This window comes from Eschrichtius robustus, chromosome 13 (genome assembly GCF_028021215.1).
Source record: "Eschrichtius robustus isolate mEscRob2 chromosome 13, mEscRob2.pri, whole genome shotgun sequence".
In the NCBI taxonomy this organism is placed as follows: Eukaryota; Metazoa; Chordata; class Mammalia; order Artiodactyla; family Eschrichtiidae; genus Eschrichtius; species Eschrichtius robustus.
Window position 1 is genome coordinate 56,998,409 of NC_090836.1, and position 24,901 is coordinate 57,023,309.

Here is a 24,901-nt window from a genome sequence, read left to right on the forward strand (position 1 = left end):
TGCCAAGTATGTGTCTGCTGATATGCAATTGGGATGGAATGGTTCACATGGAAATAGGAAGCTGAAATATTTACCATGGTGCTGACAAACAATATGCTATTGGGGGACAGGTGATGTGGGAAATGCTGTCCACTACCCACCCAAGCCACTTCTGCTTTTTTTCTCAGCTAATGGTCTCCTGATTTGTTCAATAGGGACCTCCACCAGGGATGAATCATGATTAACCTAAACAAGGCATTCTAATCTCATTCTTCTGGGATGTGACTGGTTTATGATGGGCATGTGATCTAGTTCAGCTAGTGAGATGTGGAGAAGCCTAGAGAGGGCTCCTTTGCCTGACTAAAAAGACAAAGTTCTGTTAAAAGGAAAGCTTAGACTTTCTCTTTTTTCTGTCTGGAATATGGCTCTGGTCCTTGAGATGCAACAAGTATTTTGTTATATGAGCAAAAAGCCTAAGGATGAAAGCTAAAGATGATGAAGCAGAAAGACAGGACAGAGTTCCTTGACAGGATCACTGAGAAGCTGAATCTACTCTAGGGACTGTCTGCCACTGGAATTTTTGTAACAGAAGAAAAATACCCCTTATTCTTTCAAGTTTCTGAAACTAGGTTTGCTCTTTCTTGCAGCTGGATGTCTGACACAGGTGGATTCTCCTGAGTTTCGTTGTAAGAGTCCATTGCTAACATAATGAGCAATACTGATGTTTCCATTCAGGTTCCCTCCAAAGTAGACCCTGAGACCAGGATTAGCAGTCCAAGTAGCAAGTAGTTCATTTGAGAGGTGAAGAAAACACCAGTAAAGTTAGGGAAGTGAGACACAGAAGGGAAGGCCACCAATAAAGAGTGCCTCATCAAAATAGCTACCTCTGTGGGGAAACTCTACAGACCAATGGAAAACACATGCCTCAAGGAGCTGTAAGGAAGCTGGGTTACTTATGTCCCAACTCATCATTCATTAGTTGATGGATCCTCCCAGGGAGCATTAATTCCCTGGCAAATCTGTCTACCATGTAGGAGGCAAATTGGGCTTTAGCAATCAGAAAAGGCCCTCAGGAAAAGAAATGCAGTTACTGGCAGTTGGAAGTCTAGCTAGCATGCTCTGAAGGACTAAGAGATATGGTCGGGGCATCTGCTTCAAGTAATGAGCTGCTGTTACAGGCAAGTATAAGTACTGAGTTAATGGTTACATTCACTGCTTTGGTCTCTAATAAGGGACATTTTAGAAGCACCTAACAGACAAATGTGCCTTCCTGCTGACACCAAATCTAGGTCGAGTCAAACTCTTTCTTCTCTGATAAATCCCCATTAATGTGCCTCAACTGAAAGTAATTTATTATTATCTTCCTGCACTTAAGGCTGATAGGAAAACGGAAAAGGCAGGTATTCAACATGACTTTTGGTTACGACCTTGATTTACCTTGGCCAAGGCAGGGAAGAGGATTGGGATTTGAGTGACAGGTGAAGAACAATATTCATTCTCTAACTGTATCCATTATCATGTTCCCTCCATACCACTTCCATCTGGTTTCAGGAAGGATCATTCTTCTCTGGTTTTAAAGTTTACTCCTTTGTCTTCTATCTCTTTACCTTTCCCCAATATATTCATAAAACTTGATTCTCCTGTCTCATAATTTCTACTCCATGTTAAAAGTAAAAACATGATGATATGCTCCTCTTCACTTATGTTTTATTGGACTGACATACTTTGGGGAAGTCGCATGATATGACTGATAAAAACAGCACTGGACTAGAAATTTTATGATACCTGAATTCTAGTACCAAATTTACCAATGAGTTATCTGAATGATCATGTGCAATTCACTTACCTTCTCTAAGGCTCAGTTTTATGATGAAGAAACTCCAGGTTTGACAAGTCCAACTCTAAGGACCCCTCAAACTCTGAAAGTCTAATTCTTCAGTTGACTTGGAGCCTGGCTGCCTCTGTCTATATTGAGTCTATTTTATTGCTTATATTAGATTATTCCCTCCTAAAAAGGTTCTCTATAGAAATAGACTGACTGGAGAGTAAAGTAGAAAGCTATTCCATGGTTCTATTTAGAGGAAACTAAAGGAATTTCTTCAAGTTTAACTCCTACTACCTGTCATTCCACCACTATAGTTTTATTTTTTCACGTTGCGAAGGCTTTGACAATTTTACTAAGTACATTGGAGAATTAAGCTTAGTTGTTAATGAACAAATACCTTATCAGCTGACACTGTAGCAGAAGACAGTGAGGGTAGGGAGAGTGATGACAGGTAAGGGAATGGAGGAGTATGAAGACCAGGAAAGAGAAGTAAATAATGAGGCTCATGGGGAAAACAGAGGATACAGAAAGACAAGCTTTGCTTCATTTATCTTATTTTTCTGGCTGATATCCCCTTTACACAATGCCCAGCACAGTCCCAAGTCATGTTTGGGTGGGTGGTTTTGAAGGAATAATGACATGACACTTACAGGTGATGGTATTTATGAAGGCTGGAATTTAGTTGAGAAGAACTGTAGAGTTAAATCAAAACAAAAATATGTTAAATTCTTTTTTTTCCCCCCAATGCAATCTTTTATGCTGAATGGATTCACATCTGTACTTTAGAAATCCATCACTAAAAACTGATAGTAAATAAGCAAACTTTTAAAAACCACAACTTTCAGCAAAATTTATACATTTATTCGTTTTAAAGTTATTAGCAAGTTCTCTCCTTTGCTCATATAACTCCTGTCATTTTACATCTAAACTAGCTATATGTGCTTCAAAGGAGAACGGCCTGCTATTTAGAGCTGCCCAGCCATTACTACACAATCAGATCGCCACTCAGCACATTGTCACTCAGACAGAAAAGAAATGCCATCTTATCTGTGCAATTTGTCACCCAAATAGCTCTCTGAAACTCCCTTGCCTCACAGCTAGGGTGGAAGTTAATCCACCCAACAAGCCAGACATCATTTTCCTAAAAAGGTCTGCTTAATTCTCTCCTAACAGAGACCAAAAGCATGTACGCATCAAGCTACCAACAGTGACCCTGTTATTTTTCCAGCACCGTCACATTTGCACATGATATAAGGAATTAGCTCAAGAATTGGTGGTTAATCTATGGGCTGCCAGATTATCCTGTCTGCATTGAAAGAAACCACATCTCTTGGATCCAAGTTCTATTTGTGTAATTGGCATGAATTTTCAGCTGACTTTCTGTTCCCCAACCATAGCCTGAAATCTTAGAAACATTTGCTCTAGCAGGACTGCTAGCTCTTTAGGAATACGAAATTTGTGTGTCTCTCCAGCATCGCCCATCTGGATTCTTTACACTAAGGCAAGAGGCAGGTGGAATATAGACAGAGGGAGAGTAGAGCACCCCATCCAGGAAAGGAAGCCCCATCCCGTTCAGTACCTGGATAGAGATGAATTTACTGTGAGGCTGAAGTTTCAGGGGTTCCTCTCTTGCTGGGACCTCTGGTAAATAAATATTCATTCTCTTATGTGTCTGTAGTCATTATATTTTGGGGATTTTTTTTTTTTTTCCAAAAGAAATGACATAAACTTAAGGATCCACGAACTTGGTTTCATCTTTCCTACTGGGAAATCCTAGCAACTCTGAATGGCCTTTGTCACTATCTGATTCCTGAATTCTAATTTCTACATTGTTGTGTAGAAACAAGAAGTCATAGAGAGCAGCTGAGCTATACAATTATCTGGTGCACTTTATTAACAGTGGGAATTGATGTGGATAACTGATAATCTAGAAAACGTTTAATATTTAACAAAAAATTTCTTTGTATCTATCCACTTTACTTTGTCTATATGGAGGAGGTTTTCAAAAAATAGTACTTGTGAAAGAAACATGTTTTTTAGATAATTTTATCCCATTTTAAGTCACTGGAAACTTGAGAATTCAAATTTATAGAGATTGGCAATATTTTTTAAAATATTAATTTCCTAGACCTTTGCAAATGGGATAAGTAATAATTATAAATTTATCACAAAACAGAGATAGTATATTAAGAAGCATTTCAAAAGTTACAAAAATCCAATCTATGCGTTTCACAGATTGACTATCAAATACATCCCGATGGGAAACTACTAGTAAAAAAAGATGTAATATGCTGACATTGGGTATATTTTATATTAAGCAAGACTGTTTAAAATTCTTCACATAGCATGTTCAGGCTGCATTTTAATTAAATGCCATGAAGAAGTGCTCAGCTTTTGAATCATGTGATATTCCCAGGACAATAGTAAATTTCAAGGGAAAAGCTGAGCTGCTAAAAAGTCATTTCTGAAATTGTCCTCTGTTCCTTATTATTTCAATGTAATGACCTTGCTACGCAAAACATATCCATTAAATTTTTTCTCTGATATGTGATTACTTTGTTTGATATCAAATGACTTTATAACATAATAACTAATACTTGTATTACATTAATTTTAAATGATTTTCACATACTTTATCTCATTTAAATATCACATCAACCCTATCAGTTTTCTTACCCTTCATTTTCAGATAAGAACATTGAGACTCAGAGTGACTAATTCTAAAATCCTCAGTCAATATATCACAGGGCCAGAATTTTAACCATATTTCTAAAATTTTCTATTAAACTGCAAACTTACCTTTAGTTGAATTATGAATGATCTTTTAGCATAAACCACATTTTTAAAATTTACTGTCATAAGCACTGTTGACAGTTTTTCTGCAACATTTGTGTTACTTTCCCTTCATTAACTCAAAAAGCAAGGCTCAAAGAAACACTTTTATTCCCCATGTTGACAGAGAAATGTACACCAAATGAAAAAATCCAGAAAGCATAAAGCCAAAATAAATATTATATAGCTACTAAAAATCATGCTTTTAGAGAGGGAGAAAAGAGTAAGGAGCTATTGTTTAATGGATATGGAGTTTCAGTTTTGCAAGATGAAAAGAGTGGTAGTGATGGTTGCACAACAATGTGAATCTACTTAATGCCACTGAATCATACACTTAAAAATTCTTAAGATGGTAAAATTTATGTTATGTGTATTTTAACACAAAAAATTTTGAAAATTTGAACACATGCACATCCTTTGAAATTTTTGAACTCTAGGGGAAATAGGACTAACCACTGAGTCCTGTTCCATAAAGGTAGCTGTTTACATTTGCCTTGGATACTTACAATGGACTTTGATTTAAAAAAACTTTAGGGACTTCCCTGGCAGTCCAGTGGTTAAGACTTCACCTTCCAATGCAGGGGGTGCGGGTTCGATCACTGACTGGGGAGCTAAAATCCCACATGCCTCTTGGCCAAAAAACCAAAACATAAAACAGAAGCAATATTGTAAACAATTCAATAAAGACTTTAAAAACGGTCCATATCAAAAAAAAATCTTTAAAAATAAATAAATAGATAGATAAATAAACTTTAATGACACTGGGAAATGCTCATGATGTAATATTAAAGTAGGTGGTGGGAAGCAAATACAAAACCACAGAGAATAACAGCACAGATTTTTTTTTTCTTAAAAGTCTGTACAAGTACTTGATAGAGATTGGGGGGAAAAGGCACCAAAATAATAGTGGTTACTTCTGGATCAAGGGCCAGCAAAAATGTTCTATAAAGGGCTAGATGGTAAATATTTTAGGCTTTGTGGTCCACAAAAGGTTTCGGCTGCATGTTCCTCTTTGCACATGCACAAGGTGAAAGTGTTTACAACCCTTTGGGTGTACAAAAACAGGCCATGGGCAGGATTCAACTCTGACTCCTCTTAAATGGCGGTGGTGTGGGTAATTTTATTTTCTTCTTCTATGTTTTTCTACATTTCCAAAATATTACACTATGGACACTTAGTACATTTCTATAACAGAAAAATAAAACAGCATTATGTCATGATCTTAAAGATCTCCTCATATTCTGTGCATAATATTTTTTTCTTCTCCTGAGCAGCTCATAAAATTAGGAGGGTGTGACTATCATCTGTTATTCTTAAGGAAATTACCCGAGGTCTGAGTGCCTCTTTCCGAGAAGATGGACCATACTAAGGGAGGAGAAAATAACACATTCGGGCAGAATCTCTAGTGCCTTTTGTTAATTCTGTTTGCCTCCTGGGATTCTAAGGGGAAAAAAGGTGGCTAGATGTCACCTTTGAACCTATGACAAATGAGGTAAGGAGGTTGTGATGTGACCAAGAGCCTTCAAGTTCTGCCTGGAAGATCTCCCCCTTTGAAATAATAGCTCCACCATGTCTTCAGGGCTTAGTTATGGGTAGTAGACCAGCTCCTTGGTGTCTGCCTCTTTGGGGAGGAAGCCATGTCAGGTCAGGAACTCTGGACTAAGACAGGCATGAGTTCTTCCATTGGCAGAGGGACGGAAGCAATGGGCATAACATCTGACTTTAGCTTAGCCTTGCCTTTCATAATAAAAAATGGTCAAGGAAATAAGCCAGAAAAACAAACAGTTCTCCGTCTCGAGGGTCATGAAAGTTTTCTTTCATTGTGATCAGAATACAGGAAGTCAGTTTTACTTTAGAGAGGAGCATCATCTCTAATTTTGAAAATATCTTGTAGGTCGAAGTTCATACTCTCGGGCTTCCCTGGTGGGGCAGTGGTTGAGAATCTGCCTGCCAGTGCAGGGGACCTGGGTTCGAGCCCTGGTCTGGGAGGATCTCACATGCCGCGGAGCAACTGGGCCCGTGAGCCACAACTACTGAGCCTGCGCGTCTGGAGCCTGTGCTCCGCAACAAGAGAGGCTGCGATGGTGAGAGGCCCGTGCACCGCGATGAAGAGTGGCCCCCGCTCGCCGCAACTGGAGAAAGCCCTCGCGCAGAAACGAAGACCTAACACAGCCAAAAATATTAAAAAATAAATAAATAAATAAATAAATAAATAATAAAAATAAAGGAATTCCTTTTAAAAAAAGAAAAAAGTTCATACTCTCTTCTGTCCTCACAAAAGGTATTAGATTATAGGCAACATAAGCCTAGTTTACGTTTTCTTATATTCCTGGATCTCCCCCCCAAACTTCTGATTCTCCTCAAAAACTTGCTTACTTTCCTTTATTTTCTATTCTCAATCCTTATTTTCTACTTTTTCTAATTATCCCAATACAAGTAATCAGAAATTCTTGTGTTTGCCAATCAAGTTTTACAAAAGGGTATTCCTGAATACCTGAGTTCCCTGAAAGGGCAATGTGACAGGAATGGAGTTCTGTACTTGAGACCCCTTGCGAACATGGGAATGCTTTATGGCTTCACGGTATGCTAGCCAAATGGAGTCAGAACCTTCCTATATTTCATCTACGGTAGCACGAGGTTTAGTTACAGCCAAGACTAAGTGAGGAGCCATCTGACTCAGAAGATAACTAAGCATTTTATTCACAGGTTCACACACTCTTTGTAATATTAATCACAAATAATAGAGAAGGTACTTATCTAGCATATCAGGTTTGTGGAGTTATGGCTTGGTAATTATTTAATTCTTATTTTTCAAGGGAGATAAGGAGAACCACCTGACATAGCTCCTAAGTCACCAGCCCTGCTATGATCTGAATGTTTGTGTCCCCCCAAAATTCATGTGCTGAGATCCTATTCCTCAGTGTGATGGTGTTAGGAGATGGGGTTTGGGAGGTACTGTAGTCCTGAGGGGGGACCCTCATGAATGAGATTAGTGCCTTATGAAAGAAGCTCCAGAGGGATTCTCGCCCTTTTCCACCATGTCGGAGATCCCTAGCCTTTCTCCACTCAGTGAGAAGACACCAGCTATGAACCGGAAATAGGGCCTTCACCAGAACTCAATCTTGCTGGCACTTTGATCTTGGACTTTCCAGCCTCCAGAACTGTGAGAAATAATTTCTGTTGTTTGTAAGTCACCCAGTCTGTGTTATTTTCTTGTAGCAGCCCAAATGGACTAAGACAATGCCCTTGTGTGCTTTGGTTGAATAGGATCACCCCTGAGGGGGGGGGAAAATGATTTTTGGAAATGCTACTGCAATCAGGGGCTCTGAAGAGAACTGCATTAATATGAAATAAAGCAGCTGCTGACCAAAGATGTTCTGATCTGTCTTCCTCCTCGACCATTCTTCCCATTCTATTAAAATCAACTCATAGTGCTTTTAAAACAGTCTGTTCTTGGCCTTGTGCTAAGAGAACATTTTTTTGTCACTGCTCTTAAAAAGAGAGTGAGGGAGGCGGTGCTGGAGGCCAACTTCAGCCAATGAATCAGACGTGTGTGTGATCCAGCAGGCATGGAGGCAGCAAGGCTCCAAAGCACTCGGGGACAGTCAAAGTGCAGTCCAATGGGCTCTGCTCAGGAGTTTTAGAGCCTCATTCACAATTTGGAAGTCATTGTCTCAAGCACATCTCTGTTGTCATCTCATTAAGTAGAAACCTCCTTCTCTGTATTCCCCCTTTGTTCACTGTGCTTTAAAGCTTTGAAAGGGAAGTCAGTTTTGCCAGAGACAGATACACCTACAGAATACACAGTACTTTATTGCTCTTCTTTTCAATTAATCTTCCCTGTGCTGGCCTAGTGGGACTGTTCTCTGGAGATGTTCCAGAGGACTCCGAGACTGACCCCCATCTACCTGTCATTGTTTCCTTGGTGGTTTGATTATTTCCCTCTGTTTTCCCCTGGCAGCAGCAGCTCTATTAATTGAAGCCAACTGTTTGGTGGCATGTCCTCTATTCCCTGAGAGGAACTGAAACTCCATGTGCTGTTCTGTTGCCAGCTCACTGCTGTCTGCATTTGAACTTGATTGCAGAAGAGGAGCATAGTGTCAGCCTGAATCCAAATTGATCCTGCTGGGCGTCTGCAGAACTTGCAACTGTAGCAAGTGCATACATCTTGCTCCACATCACAAGTGTGCCTTGATTTAAACAAACTGAAGTGTGGAATAGCATAATTTAGGAAACTGAAAAATCTGAAATGATGGTTCTTAGAAGCATAATTTTGTAGCTGAAAGCAAACTTAGAAGCCACTTAATTCAACCCTTTATTGAATGTATGATTCCTTCTTATAAAATCTCCTATAAGTGTCTCTCATGATAATATTTGGAGCATTTCTCTCAAGAAGTAGTTCTTGCCATTTTCAGAGAGAAAATGAAATTCCTCCCATATATTCAGCCAAAATATAGCCCCCTATTTATTTAGTTTATTTACTTGAATATTCATACTTGCAACTATATAGAAAAATCAATTTTCTACCCCAAACTTCAACTATTTGAAGACAACTATAATAATCCACAAATACTCTCTTTCCCAAGCAAAATAGCCTCAGTATTTTCAAACTTTCGTTATAATATCATGATGTCTAGATCTTTCCTTCCTTACTTACTGGTTGTTTTTTTCTTCTCTGACAAAATTGCCTCTTCTAAGGTGTGGATCCGAGAACTGAACTGGTAAGCTGATCACTGAGCGTAGAAGGGAACTTATCACATCCCTTGAAAAAGAGACACAGACATAGAGAACAAACAAACGTATAGACACCAAGCGGGGAAAAAAGGGGGTGGGATGAACTGGGAGATTGGGAATGACTAACTAATATGTATAAAATAGATAACTAATGAGAATCTGCTGTATAGCACAGGGAACTCCACTTTGCTGTACAGTAGAAACTAACACAACACTGTAAAACAACTATACCCCAATACATAAAAATAAATAAATAAAAAGACAGAAAATATTTTTAAAATATTAATAGCAAGTCCTTCCCTATCAATAATTACTTAAAATGTAAATGGATTAAACTCCCCAGTCAAAAGACATAGAGTGGCTGAATGGATTTTTTTTTAAATGTATATACTGTCTACAAGAGATTCACTTTATTTTTTATTTTTTATTAATTTTTATTGGAGTATGGTTGCTTTACAATGTTGTGTTAGCCTTCACTGCACAACAAAATGAATCGGCCATACACATACAGATATCCCCTCCCTTTTGGACTTCCCTCCCATTTAGGTTACCACAGTGCATTAGGTAGAGTTCCCTGTGCTATACAGTATGTTCCCATCAGTTGTCTATTTTATACATAGTATCAATATGTATATGTGTCAATCCCCATCTCCCAGTTCCTCCCACCCCACCCCTTTCCCCCGTGGTATCCATACGTTTGTTCTCTATGTCTGGGTCTCTATTTCTGCTTTGCAAATAAGATCATCTATACCATTTCTCTAGATTCCGCATATATGCGTTATTATTCAATATTTGCTTTTCTCTTTATGACTTACTTCACTCTGTATGACACTCTCTAGGTCCATCCATGAAGAGACTCACTTTAGATTTAAAAACCACATAGGCTGAAAGTGAAAGGATGGAAAAAATACCCCATGCAAATGCGAACCAAAAGGGCAGAGATGGCCATACTTACATCAGACAAAATAAATTTTAAGTCAAAACGTATCACAAGACAGAAAGATATTTCATAATGATAAAAGGGTCAAATTACCAGGTAGATATAATAATTATAAATATATGTGCACTCAACATCAGGACACCTAAATACATAAAGCAACTATTGACCAAACTGAAGAGGGAGACAGTAACAAAATGATAGGCAATGTCAATACCCTGCTTTCAATAATGGCTAGAAATCCAAACAGAAGATCAAAAAGGACATTAGAAAATATCTTAAGTGAAAAAAAAACACACAACATACCAAAACTTATGGGATGCAGCAAAAGCAGTACTAAGACGGAATTTTATAGCAATACATTGCAAAAATAGAAAGATCTCAAATAAACAACCTAAATCTACACCTCAAGGAACTAGAAAAAGAAGAACCAAATAAACGTAAAGTGAGCAGAAGAAAGAAATAATATAGATTAGAGCAGAAATAAATGAAACAGAAATAGAAAAAATGATGAAACTGAGTTTTTTTAAAAAATCAACAAAATTGACAAAACTTTAGCTAAACTAACTATAAATAAAAGAAAGAAGACTCAAATAAATAAAATCAGAAATGAAAAGAGGAGACATTTTGTCATGGACCAAATGGCTTATGGACCAAATGTCTCATGGACCTCTTGACAGGAACCAAATGTCTTATGCATGTTTTGAACAGGACCAAATGTCTGCTAACCAATAATGAACACCAATCCTTCTTAAACTCTTCCAAAAAACTGAAGAGGAGGAAATACATTCAATCTCATTTTATGAGGCCAGCATTACTCTGATACTAAAGCCAGAAGATACCACAAGAGAAGAAAACTACAAAACAATATCCCTGATGAATACAGATGTGAAAATCCTCAACAAAATACTAGCAAATTGAATTCAACAGCACTATCAGTGGGGATCATATACCATGAACAAGTGAGATTTATCCCTGGGATGGTTCAACATACAAAAGATGGTTCAACATACAAAAACCAATCAATGTGATGCACCACATTAACAAAACAAAGCTTAAAAATCACAAGATACCTCAATAGATGTTAAAAAAAAAAAGCATTTGATTAATTCAACACCACTTCATGATAAAAACACTAAAAAAACTGTGGATAGCAGGAAATTACCTCAACATAAAAAGTGCCATATATAAATAGCCCATAGCCATCATACTCACAGGTGAAAAACTGAAAGTTTTTTTCTTAAGATCAGTAACAAGACAAGGATGCCCACTCCTGCCACTTCTATTCAACACAGTACTGAAAGGCCTGGCCAAGATAGTTAGGCAAGAAAAAGAAACGAAAGTCCTCCAAATAAAAAGAAAGAAGTAAAATTATCTCTGTTCACAGATGACATGATTTTACATATAGAAAACTCTAAAGATTGCACAAAAAACCTGTTAGAACTAATAATGAATTGAGCAAAGTTGTAGGATAAAAAAAATCAACATAAAAAATCAGCTGTATTTTTATACACTAACAATGAACAATCCAAAACAGAAATTAAGAAAGCAATTCCATTTATAATAGCATCGAAAATAAAATAAGAATAAACTTAACAAAGGAGATGAAAAACTTATACACTGAAAACTATAATACATTGCTGAAAAAAATTAAAGAAGACGCAAATAAATGGTAAAACATCCTACAGTCATGGATTAGAAGACATTGTTAAAATGGCCACCCTACCCAAAGCAATCTACAGATTCAGTGCAATCAATCCCTAATAAAATCCCAATGGCATTTTGTTATAGATATAGAAAAAACAATCCTGAAATTCATATAGAAGCACAAAGGACCTCAAATAGCCAAAACAATCCTGAAAAGGAACAAAGATGGCACCACAGTTCCTAATTTCAAAATATATTACAAAGTTATGGCAGTCAAAACAGTATGATACTGGCATAAAGACAGACAAACAGACCAATGGAGCAGAAATAAACCCAGGCATATATGGTCAACTGCTCTTCAACAAAGGCGCCAAGAATTCACAATGGAGAAAGAATAGTCTTTTTAACAAATGGTGTTGAGAAAATTGGACAGCCACATGCAAAAGAATGAAACTAGACCACTATCTGACACCATACAAAAATATCAACTCAAAATGGGTTAAAGACTTAAACATAAGACCTGAAATGTAGAGCTCTTAGGAAAAAAACATAGGGGAAAAGCTTTATGATACTGGCCTTGGCAATGACTTCTTCCACATGACAAATGAAAGCACAGGCCACAAAAGCAAAAACAAATACATCAAACTAAAAAGTTTCTTCACAGCAAAGGAAACAATCAATAGAGTAAAGAGGCAACCTACCGAATGGGAGAAAATATTTGCCAACTATATATCTGACAAGGGCTTAATCTCTAATATATATAAGGAACTCCTACAATTCAATAGCAAAAAGCAAACAAACAAAACCTAATAATAACCTGATTAAAAATGGGCAAAAGACTTGGACATTTCTCAAAAAAAAAAAAAAAAAGACATATAAATGGCCAAGAGTTATATGAAAAGATGCTCAACATCACCAGTCATCAGGGAAATGCAAATCAAAACCACGACGAAGTACTGTATCATCGTGTTAGAATGACCACTGCTATGGACTAAATGTTTGTGTACCCCCAAATTCATATGGTGAAGCCTAATGCTTGTTGTGATAGTATTTTTGAAGGCAGGACACTTGAGAAGTAATTAGGTTTGGATGAGGTCATGGGAGTAGAGCCCCCATTATGGGATCGGTGCCACTGTAAGGGAATGAAGAGTACAGAGCTCTCTCTCTGCCATGTGACGACACAGGGACCAGGCAGCCTTCTATGAACAGGAAATGGGCCCTCACCAGACACCAAATCTGCAGCACCCTGATCTTGGCTAAACCTCCAGAATTGTGAGAAATAAATGTTTGTTACTTAAGCCACCCAGTCTATGGTATTTTTGTTATCGCAGCTTTAACTGATGAAGGCAGCCAGTATACAAAAAACAAAAAACAACAAGTGCTGACAGGATATGGAGAAATCAGAACCCTTATTTATTGTTGGTGGCAATGTAAAATGGTGTAGCTACTATGGAAAACAATATGGAAATTTTTATAAAATTAAAAATAGAACTGGGAATTCACTGGCGGCCCAGTGGTTAGGATTCCAAGCTTCCACTGCAGGTGGCAGGGGTTCAATCCCTGGTCGGGGAACTAAGATCCTGAATGCCACATGGCATGGCCACAAAATAAATAAACAAATAAAACTACTATATGATCCAGCCATCCTAATTCTGAGTACATATCCAAAAAAACTGAACTCAGTATCTTGAAGAGATATTTGCACTCCCATGTTCATTGCAGCATTATTCACAATAGCCAAGAGGTGGAAACAACCCAAATGTTCACTGACAGATAAATGGATAAATAAAATGTAGATATATACATACAATGGACTGTTAGCCATAAAAAAGGAGAAAATCCTGTCATATGTTACAACATGGATAAACCTTGAAGACATTATACTAAGTGAAAGAAGTCAGTCACAGAAGGACAAACACTGCATGATTCCACTTGTATGAGATACCTAAAGTAATCAAACTTATTGAAGCAGAAAGTAGAATGGTGGTTGCCAGGGGCTGGGGGAGGAGGAAATGGGGAGTTGCTGTTAAATGGGTATAAAGTTTCAGTCATGCAAGATGAAAAAGTTCTAGAGATCTGCTGCACACCATCATGTCTATAGTTAACAATACCACACAGAACACTTAAAAATTTGTTAACATCGTAGAGCTCGTGTTGTGTGTTTTCTTTTTTACCACAATAATAGTAATTTTTGAAAGCCTACCTTGTAGGCATTCCATGTATATCAATATCCCTAGCAGAAAGAGAAATCTGTACAGGGAAAAACAGAAGAACTATCCATGCTTATGGATACACCAGACTCTGCAAATAATCATGCCATTCGGAAGCCCATTCATAGTCTTTAGAGTAGCTAAAAGCTTTGTAAAAGTGCACATAGGTGAAACAGAAGGAAGCATCTACAGCCATCTCAGAGGGAGCCTTCGGCGGCTTCCAGGAATAAAGTCACACGTTCACAGGTGCTTCCTGTTTTTTTCAAACACCTTCCCCACCTTCTGCACACCGAGCATGCATTCTGCAAAATGTGAGCCTAACAGGAAGCTGCCTGCAAATTCAGGTAGCTTTTCAGAATCTAAAAGAGGTCTTGAAGATACTTTCAGAGAAAGGGCAGCAACAGCTGTAGTCATTTGGGGAAGAACAAGTCTGGAAGAAAAATAACACAGTGGATTAGCGCCAAGAAGCTGAGAACATTTTTCTGTCCAAATGCTCTCTGCAAGTTACATTTTAAACAAATAAATGTGTTTTCTTTAGGTTTTTGGCTCCTGTGGGTGGAATTAGGAGAACTAATTGCAAGTGGGAACTCCGATGGGAGGGAGGGAGAGGAAGGAGAAAAGCTGAGGTGGAGAGAAGAAAGGAAGCCCACATGGCCAGAAAGCCCCAACTGAGCTCAGGGGAAGAATTGCTAGAAGAATTTTTCTGTTTCAGGAAGCTCACAAACCTTTCCTGGGATTTCAGAACCACTACCTTGAAATGTGCATGTAGAGTTGATTAGATTGTGACAGTGTTCACAGTAAGTTTTGACTGAGCCATTCTGAGGAATGTCTTCTTAACATGGTCACAGGTGAACAAGCTGGAATGAGAACACAGGCTCTGTACTCAGTTTTCAAATGGTTTCAGTGAAGAAGTTCAAGGTGATGAGTGCCAGGCCACATACAGGTGCTGGCTAATCTTGGGTAATAGACTGATTTTTTTAATATAATTAAAATTCAAAACGGAGGAAATTGGTAATTTCTTGTAGCAGTACTCATTCAGCTCCCAAAATGTGTTCTTATAGTTGCTTTTGTTTGGTTTCATTTTTTTTTCAATCCATACTGCCAAATTAAGTTAAACTGTATAAATGCTTTTGTTTATTAAATTGACTCTGATTTTTTTTCTGAAATGAAATTAAAATCAATAACCACAAAGATAAACTTCTTCCAGTTAACTGGCTAAAGGGTTAGATGGGAGAATTTTCTTCTGCTGGGATTCAAACCACTATATGTAACCTATAGTGGCCAAAACTGGTCCATGTACATCTTAAAGAAGACTACCCTTAGCAGTGAGTTAAGGGAACAAAACTATATACAACAAAAACTTTCTAATACATTTTATTTGGAAAACTTTATACATCTAAGGGTTTGAAAAACATCAGTGATTTTTAACTGTAAAATCTGTTCTACACAAGAATTTCTTTCTCTTTCAGCTGTCTCATGTAGTTTGGTACAGCACCATGTCACTGTGGGTGAACATCTACTGAGGATCCCACCATGTAAACCCTATAGATTCAAGAAAGTTCTTGTCCTGAGGAACCCAATGTTCTCTCAGGACATAGATGTAACAGTAGAAAAAGCACCAAATAATGACAAAGGTGGGCTGCATTCTAGTCTTGGTTCTGTCACTTATGAAATGTCTCTGAGTTTCAATTTTCTAATTAGCAAAATGAAGGGGCTGAATTAGGTATTCTCTGAAACCTCTTCTAGCTTTAAAATGTATTGCTTCTTAGGTTTAAAAAAAACTGGAATAAAAGACGGCACGTGCTAAGTGTCAGATGACCTGCTATAATGGTTCTGAGGAGGAAGACACTGTGTTGGGCTGGAATAACTGGGAAGAACTTTGTGGGGCTGAGAGCGTGGGCTGGGTCTGGAAAATGGACAGTACCTAAGGCAGAGAGGAGGAGCAGGAGTTCACAGGCTCACTCAGGAGAGCAGGGGATGCTCAAATGTGGCTAGATTCACGCAGACCCACAGATGCACCTCTGAGTGCTAGAGAAAATCCTTTCTTGCTGCCCTGACATGAAAGGATAATAATGGTCACTTGACATAATAAAGGCCATATATGACAAACACACAGCCAACATCATTCTCAGTGGTGAAAAACTGAAACCATTTCCTCTAAGATCAGGAACAAGACAAGGTTGTCCACTCTCACCACTATTATTCAACATAGTTTTGGAAGTTTTAGCCACAGCAATCAGAGAAGAAAAAGAAAAAAAAGGAATCCAAATCGGATAAGAAGAAGTAAAGCTGTCACTGTTTGCAGATGACATGATACTATACATAGAGAATCCTAAAGATGCTACCAGAAAACTACTAGAGCCAATCAATGAATTTGGTAAAGTAGCAGGATACAAAATTAATGCACAGAAATCTCTTGCATCCCTATACACTAATGATGAAAAAGCTGAAAGAGAAATTAAGGAAACACACCCATTTACCACTGCAACAAAAAGAATACAATACCTAGGAATAAACCTACCTAAGGAGACAAAAGACCTGTATGCAGAAAACTATTAAGACACTGATGAAAGAAATTAAAGATGACACAAACGATGGAGAGATATACCATGTTCTTGGATCGGAAGAATCAACATTGTGAAAATGACTATACTACCAAAAGCAATCTACAGATTCAATGCAATCCCTATCAAACTACCAATGGCATTTTTCACAGAACTAGAACAAAAAATTTCACAATTTGTATGGAAACACAAAAGACCCCAAATAGCCAAAGCAATCTTGAGAAAGAAAAATGAAGCTGGAGGAATCAGGCTCCCAGACTTCAGACTATACTACAAAGCTACAGTAATCAAGACACTATGGTACTGGCACAAAAACAGAAATATAGATCAATGGAACAGGATAGAAAGCCCAGAGATAAACCCACACACATATGGTCACCTTATCTTTGATAAAGGAGGCAAGAACATACAATGGAGAAAAGACAGCCTCTTCAATAAGTGGTGCTGGGAAAACTGGATAGCTACAATAAAAGAATGAAATTAGAACACTCCCTAACACCATACACAAAAATAAACTCAAAATGGATTAAAGACCTAAATATAAGGCCAGACACTATCAAACTCTTAGAGGAAAACATAGGCAGAACACTCTATGACATCAATCACAGCAAGATCCTTTTTGACCCAACTCCTAGAGAAACGGAAATAAAACCAAAAATAAACAAATGGGACCTAATGAAACTTAAAAGCTTTCGCACAGCAAAGGAAACCATAAACAAGATGAAAAGACAACCCTCAGAATGGGAGAAAATATTTCCAAATGAAGCAACTGACAAAGGATTAATCTCCAAAATTTACAAGCAGCTCATGCAGCTCAATATCAAAAAAACAAACAACCCAATCCAAAAATGGGCAGAAGACCTAAATAGACATTTCTCCAAAGAAGATATACAGATTGCCAACAAACACATGAAAGAATGCTCAACATCACTAATCATTAGAGAAATGCAAATCAAAACTACAATGAGGTATCACCTCACACTGGTCAGAATGGCCATCACCAAAAAATCTACAAGCGATAAATGCTGGAGAGGGTGTGGAGAAAAGGGAACCCTCTTGCACTGTTGGTGGGAATGTCAATTGATACAGCCACTATGGAGAACAGTATGGAGGTTCCTTAAAAAACTAAAAATAGAACTACCATATGACCCAGCAATCCCACTACTGGGCATATACCCTGAGAAACCGTAATTCAAAAAGAGTCGTGTACCACAATGTTCATTGCAGCTCTATTTACAATAGCCAGGACATGGAAGCAACCTAAGTGTCCATGGACAGATGAATGGATAAAGAAGATGTGGCATATATATACAATGGAATATTACTCAGCCATAAAAATAAACAAAATTGAGTTATTTGTAGTGAGGTGGATGGACCCAGAGTCTGTCATACAGAGTGAAGTAAGTCAGCAAGAGAAAAACAAATACCGTATGCTAACACATATATATCGAATCTAAAAAAAAAAAAAATGGTTATGAAGAACCTAGGTGCAGGACAGGAATAAAGATGCAGACGTAGAGAATGGACTTGAGGACACAGGGAGGGGGAAGGGTAAGCTGGGACGAAGTGAGAGAGTGGCATGGACATATATACACTACCAAATGTAAAATAGATAGATAGTGGGAAGCAGCTGCATAGCACAGGGAGATCAGCTCGGTGCATTATGACCACCTAGAGGGGTGGGATAGGGAAGGTGGGAGAGAGACGCAAGAGGGAGGACATATGGGGATACATGTATATGTATAGCTGATTCACTTTGTTATAAAGCAGAAACTAACTCAACATTGTAAAGCAATTATACTCCAATAAAGATGTTAGAAAAAAAATAATGGTTACTTGTAGAAAAGTTTTAGTAGCTGAGACAGATGATCCAATAGGCACAGCATCCTCAGAGGAGAGCCACCACAATGGGCTGGATTTTGAACCACAAGCTCTCTCTTTTAAAGTTTGGTGTCTCCTACAGAAGTTCAGAAAATAAGCCTTCCTGAAAGAAAACTACACAAAAATCATATGATAATAAGATGGTTGGCTCTAGGCAACAAAGCAAGTCACTAAGGATAAAATGATACTAACCATCAACTAAGAAAGTTGTAGTTTCCTACTTTCAAGTAGGTCTGCATGACTCGGGCTCCTTACGCTTTGACCCCATTCTGTCCTCTCAGCCGATCAGTTCCTTTATGTTCTCTCTTGCCTTCAGGCCAACTCAGGCCCCATGGCCAACTATTTCTAGTATTAACTTCCTTAGTGCCATCATTTATTTATCTGCCATCCAACAAACCCTTTACTTGTTCTCCCCAATTCTACTCCTGAACTACTGAGCATTGTGGTAGAAAATTAAAACTGTACTGAGTGTGTCCCCCATAAATTTGTTCTTTTTAACCTTAATTGGACTATCATTGCTACTCATTGTTTAAAATTCCTCTATAATCATCTTCTTAAAATCTCACCACCATTAATTCTCCTTATCCTCAAATTCTTGTTACTCTTCCTTTTACTCTCTGATGACATCTTGCATCCTGCATTTCTTGAGGATTTTGATGTTAGCTGATAAATACTCCCTTAACTTTCCCGATCATTTCATCTCAAATTATGCTGTATCTTCACCAAGGTACCTATGTAGCTAGCATTTAAGAGGTGTTTATTATGAGCTAGGTCCTTACATATATGAGATCACTTAATCTTTTCAACAACTTTATGAGATAAATACTATCACCTCTATTTTACACATGAATAAGACCTGTGCCCAGGATCATTCAGCCAGTAAAGAACAAAGCAAGGATTTAAATTTAGGTAGTCCCAGTTCAGAGCCTGCATTTTTTCCCTGAGCCTGAAGGGAAGTGGGGAAGGGGAGAGAGAGAGAGAGAGAGAGAGAGAGAGAGAGAGAGAGAGAGTGTGTGTGTGTGTGTGTGTGTGTGTGTGTGTGTGTGTGTGCATGCATGTGTGGAAGCCGGGGGATTTGAACAAGTTATGTATATATTATCTTATATCCAGGACTAATGTATCCCTTCTACCTCTGACTTCTATCCCATCCTCACTCACCCACTTAAGGACCCTGTATCAGTTGGTTTTTGCTGTGTAACAAACTACCTCAAAACTTAGTGTCTTAAAACAATAATCACACATCATTGCTCACAAGTCTAAAGGTAAGCTGGATGTTTCTGCTCATATGAGCCAGGTTGGGCTAATTTCAGGTGTACTCACTTACACCTCAGTGACCAGCTGGAGGCTTGTCTGGGACTGAATGGTCTAGAATGGCCTTACTCACATGTCTGTAAATTGGACTGATGTCAGGTGAGGTGATAAAAGTGACTAGGCCATGTGTCACTCATCATCCAGAAGTCTAGTTTGGGCCTATTCATGTGCTAGCAATTGCAGGATCCCCCTAAGGGCCACAAAAGAGAGCAAGCCCCTGTGTGCAAGCACTTTACAAGTCTCTGTTTGCATCACAAGGGTTATTGTCCCATTAGCCAAGAAAAGTCATGAAAAGGTCCAGAGTCACCCAAGGGCATGAACAAAAGGGAGCCACAACTACAGAAGTCTACAGACTTTGATGCATTAACTATATAACGCACCTTCTCCTTCATCCCTCCCTTTCCACTGGCACCTTCGCTTCATCTACCAATTTGGTGAAATCTACCCTGTTCTAGAAAACCTCCTTCAATCCCATTATCCCCTGATATATAATACAGCTGAGTCCATGATTGCCAGGGATTGACTCCACAACTGAAAATTCCCAGAATTAACTTCCATGTAGAAAACATGATAATCAAAGGATAAGTAAAGTAGTTTAAAAATGTGCAATAATCACAGCAATTGTAAAGAACTTAGACAAACAAAAGACTTTTTTTCAAGGCGGACTATTGTTTAGAAATGTTGGCATATGGTGATAATAAGAAAGCAGACTGACTTTTAGTTGGTTATAGTTCTGTTTTTACATTCTCTAATGACAATGCACCCGCTTACTACCTGTGCAGAAGATAAATGCTCCCATTGCCCTGCCTTTGTACACCAGTGCTCCAGAATCTCTCTCCCGAGTCTTAGAAAGGATGCAAGACTTTTGACCTTGAAGCTTCATCATCATGTGTATCTCATTAAGTTAAAAAATAAAACAAACAAAAAATAACTTACATAACTGGTCTGTGTTTACTTAGCAGTTTGAGAGAGTTTCCATTTATCCACATCCTTGGCTATACTCAGTATTTTAAGTCTTTTCGATTTGATAGGTATACAATAGTATATAATATTTTTATTTGCATTTCCATGCTGTAAAAGCGTTGTATGCTCCATTTTGCAGAATACGAAAGGGAAGTTTTTCTTTTATTTCTCTTGCTATATCCCCCCCCATCTCATTTCTTTTAGGACTAATCTAATTCCTTTTTAGTTCATGATATTTTGGTTGACAAATTAGTCACCATTTTTCTCTGAGTAAATATATCTCAAAGCAGGTGTTTGCTTCTCACAGTAACAGAGAAAAGGTAAATTATTTGCGTAAGTAGAGGTAATCTCGCTGTGCCAATTTTAAGGTTCAGAAAACATCTCATTTTCTAATTTTCTTTCCCTTTAGTCCTCCCACCAATTGATAACCACCACATACAGCTAAAATACTGCATGTAAGTTTGTATTTGTGTTATCTATAGCTTGGCTTAAGAAAATGAAGTAGCTGAAAATCTGACAAAGATATCTTCTTGTCACTTTCCTTCCCTTGTACAGTGGTGAGGGGTTTCAGACACAAATAGGACTCCATTGGACTTGAATCACTTTGATAAAGCTCAAATAAGCAACTAGGTTCTGGGGTCTTTTACAAAAAGAATTTATTTTTCTTTATTTTTTAATTCCAGGATTTTATTGGGCAGATGAAGGTTGCTTTATTTCTTTAGAAAATCTCCCTGTCTTTACGCAGTTCGTAATGTACTTTCCTCTCTTATTCAGATAGGATTTGGAAGAGCAATCTGGTGTTCATCTCAGTGAAAGCATCAAAATATCCTTGTTAGACCATTAAATGGAACATTATGTAGCTATACGACATTATAGAGCCTTTTTAAAAGGTCACTGAAGAATCTTAAGTGATCTGAAAAATGTTCATGAGATAAGGTTCAGTCAGTGGAAATAAACTATAGATCTATAATATGCATATCAATAGCAGTTATGTCTCCATTTTGAAATCTCTTTATCCAAGTAATTACCTAGACAAAGAAAATATACCAAAATATTAAGTATTCTGAGTGAAGATATTGTGAATTATTAAACACTTAAAATATAGTTCTTTTCAATAGTTCTATCATGAACATGAACATGTATTATTTCTGTAATCCAAAATGATTAGAACAAAAAGCATTTATTAGTAAAAAAGATAATATGACAAAATTCTATGAAGACTTGATTTTTTTTTTTGGTGGAGTTGGGGGGGGGCCTTGCAGCACATCTTGAGGGATCTTAGTTTCCCAACCAGGGATTGAACCTGTGCCTCAGCAGTGAAAGCATGAAGTCCTAACCCCTGGACCACCAGGGAATTCCCCTAGGAAGACTTGATCTTATAATAAAAGCTTTGATGAAGAAATTTAATAAACACAATTATTTTCCTTTTTGCTTTCTTGAGTTGAACATTGGTTTGAGAGAATAACAGTGGAATTGTAACTTTCCAGATATATTTTGTAAACATACATTCAGCAAATTCAGACATGTATAGGCAAGTTTGGTAGCCTGCTGGGGTCTATTTGCATGAAGGACAGAGGGTCTTGGTAATGAAGTTATTATTTTCTTGGGGCTGATGCTTGGTACCACCGTGTCCTCCCAAAACCTATTGTGGCATGGGGGAATATTTTAACCTCCCAAGCACTGGGAGACATTTCAGCTGGGGAAGGTAGTCATCATTACAGGAGAGCTGGAGTCCACAGCTGAGTTGAGAGTGTCCTTGAGGCTAAAGAAGAGCTCAGTTACACCTTCATACAGTGACAACAAGCTTCCTACCCTACCCTCAGAGAAGTGTCACAGCCCTCAGGAGAGGAAGCTGTGAAAGGGAATGAGTTAAATGAATGCTGTATTAACCCGTATTGGTACCGAGCAAACAGGCTGCAAGGCACCCAGTTCATCAGTATCCATCAAAGCATCATTATATTCACCTGGAAGCCTGGTAGGGGGAAAAAAGGACAGTAGATGGGTGATATCATTGGGATCTCTTCAATCATAAATTCATTTCTTAGATCAACAAATTTTGAGTTTTAAAAATATATATATGCTCTATCCTAACTTGCTAAAACCCCTATATACCATTTCCTAAGACCAGGGGGAGAATTTAAATAAATTTTCAAAGCACTTGAGCACATATTTATGAAGTGATCACACAATGTGTATAGCACTATGCTAGGTACTGTGGAGGCTAAAGAGATAAGACACTCCCTCAGAAGAAAGATCTTAGGATCTTATTTGGGAGATAAAACAGACATACATACAGCACACAAACAACGCTACATATTCCAGGAGGTGCAGTAGGATGAAATATAAAGGAAATGATCTATGGCAATTTTAGAATAAGGACTCTGTATTCTGCTCCCCTGAAAGTCAGTCTAAGTTCCTTTTATTACTAGCTGTGTCTAAGGTACCTTGGGCAAGTTACACAACTTCTGTATGCCTCAGTTTCTTCATTCGTAAAATGGTGAAATTAAATCTGCTTCATAAACAATCTGTATGTAATATGCTTAGGAGAGTGTCTAACAGAGAATACATCTGATACTTGTAAAATATCGACTGCTAGAGTGGGACGAGGCTTTTGACAGAAAATGATGCCTTTTAGAAATGGCAGTCAGATTTTCAAAGAACATTTTCAGGTTTCCATTTTGTAAAAGGCTGGGAATTGTTCATCCTAATGACAACTGCAAATCATTCCCATACAGAGAAGAAAGTGGTAAGAAAAAAATGTCAGTTATTATTTTCTTTTTAAAAAAACCCTTAGATAACTGATTTGAGGTTTCTCTTTAAAGCTTGAAAAGTTCACGACAGCCTACAGCTCACGAGGCTGACAATCCTGAGGATATACGCAAATCATTGCCCATTCAGGAAAGAAGAAAATATTCTAAAGTATACATAAATATTCTAAAGTATATGCAATATATTTTTTTTAAGTAAGAAAACAATATTTATTCATTCTTTCACTCACTCAACAAACATATATTAAGTGCTCACCATCTGAGGGATGGTACAATCTGGAATCTATTAAATGACATAGCCTGTGCCCTCAAGAGTTTTTAAGACAGTCAGTAAATAAGTGATTAAAATGCAATGTGGCAGCAAACTTGAGTGTCCTGAGAGGTCAGACTGCTGTCAGAAAAAGTTCATGTGATCCATATGTATTAACCACAGTAATACTGCATTTTAAAAGAATCAACTGAAGAAAGCAAGTAACAACAACTTGGCCCATGGACATGGGCATGAACATGGTCATAGTAAAATGGAACTTCCAGATTATAAACAACAGAAGATAGAAGGGACACCATTAGAAACTGTCCAGGAGAAGCTGGCTGCACAAGGGCTAAGGGATCCATGGGGCCGCAGTGAAGCTTGGAGATACACAGCTGGCTTTGCAAATAATGTTTCCTTTGTTGGTGTATTATTAAAAGGATTCAAATGGGGATTTGCTGCACTTGTGGTAGCTGTAGGGGCTGAATATTACCTGGAGTCCCGCAAAAAGAGGCATCACTGAAGATAATACCTGCAAGTATCTTTTAACGTCTTCTTAACTTTCTAATAAAAAGATTTCTTCACTGTAGCTACTCACCTGTGCGTTTGTTCCCTAAAGAATACTAGCAAGATTTAATAAAATAAGAAAACATGCAAAATAAAATAAAATAAAATGTGGCAAAGGTTAATACAAGGCACTACAGAAGGCATGGAAGGGGTATATAAGGAAGGGGATCAAGAAGGGCATCAGAGAGAAGATGCTGTCTGAATGAGATGCAGGAGGATGAAGTACTGCAGGTACTTCACTGTGGCTACAGTGCCAGTGTGGAAAGCATGGGGTGAAGCTGAGTGTGGCGAGTAAAGCAAAGGTCATGTGAAAGAGCTCTGCCTCTATTCTGAGACCAACATCAACCCAATGAAAGATTTAAGGAAGGGAAATGGCATAAACTATTTTCATTTTTGAAAGATCACACTGGTTGCATGCTGGGAACATACTGGA

At 37.9% G+C, this 24,901-nt stretch overlaps 1 pseudogene; it reads left to right on the forward strand.

Annotated features, from left to right (window-relative positions):
- The first annotated feature begins 7,193 nt into the window (after positions 1–7,193).
- LOC137775827 (NADH dehydrogenase [ubiquinone] 1 beta subcomplex subunit 3 pseudogene) lies at positions 7,194–24,424 on the forward strand (annotated as a pseudogene).
- The last annotated feature ends 477 nt before the right edge of the window (positions 24,425–24,901 follow it).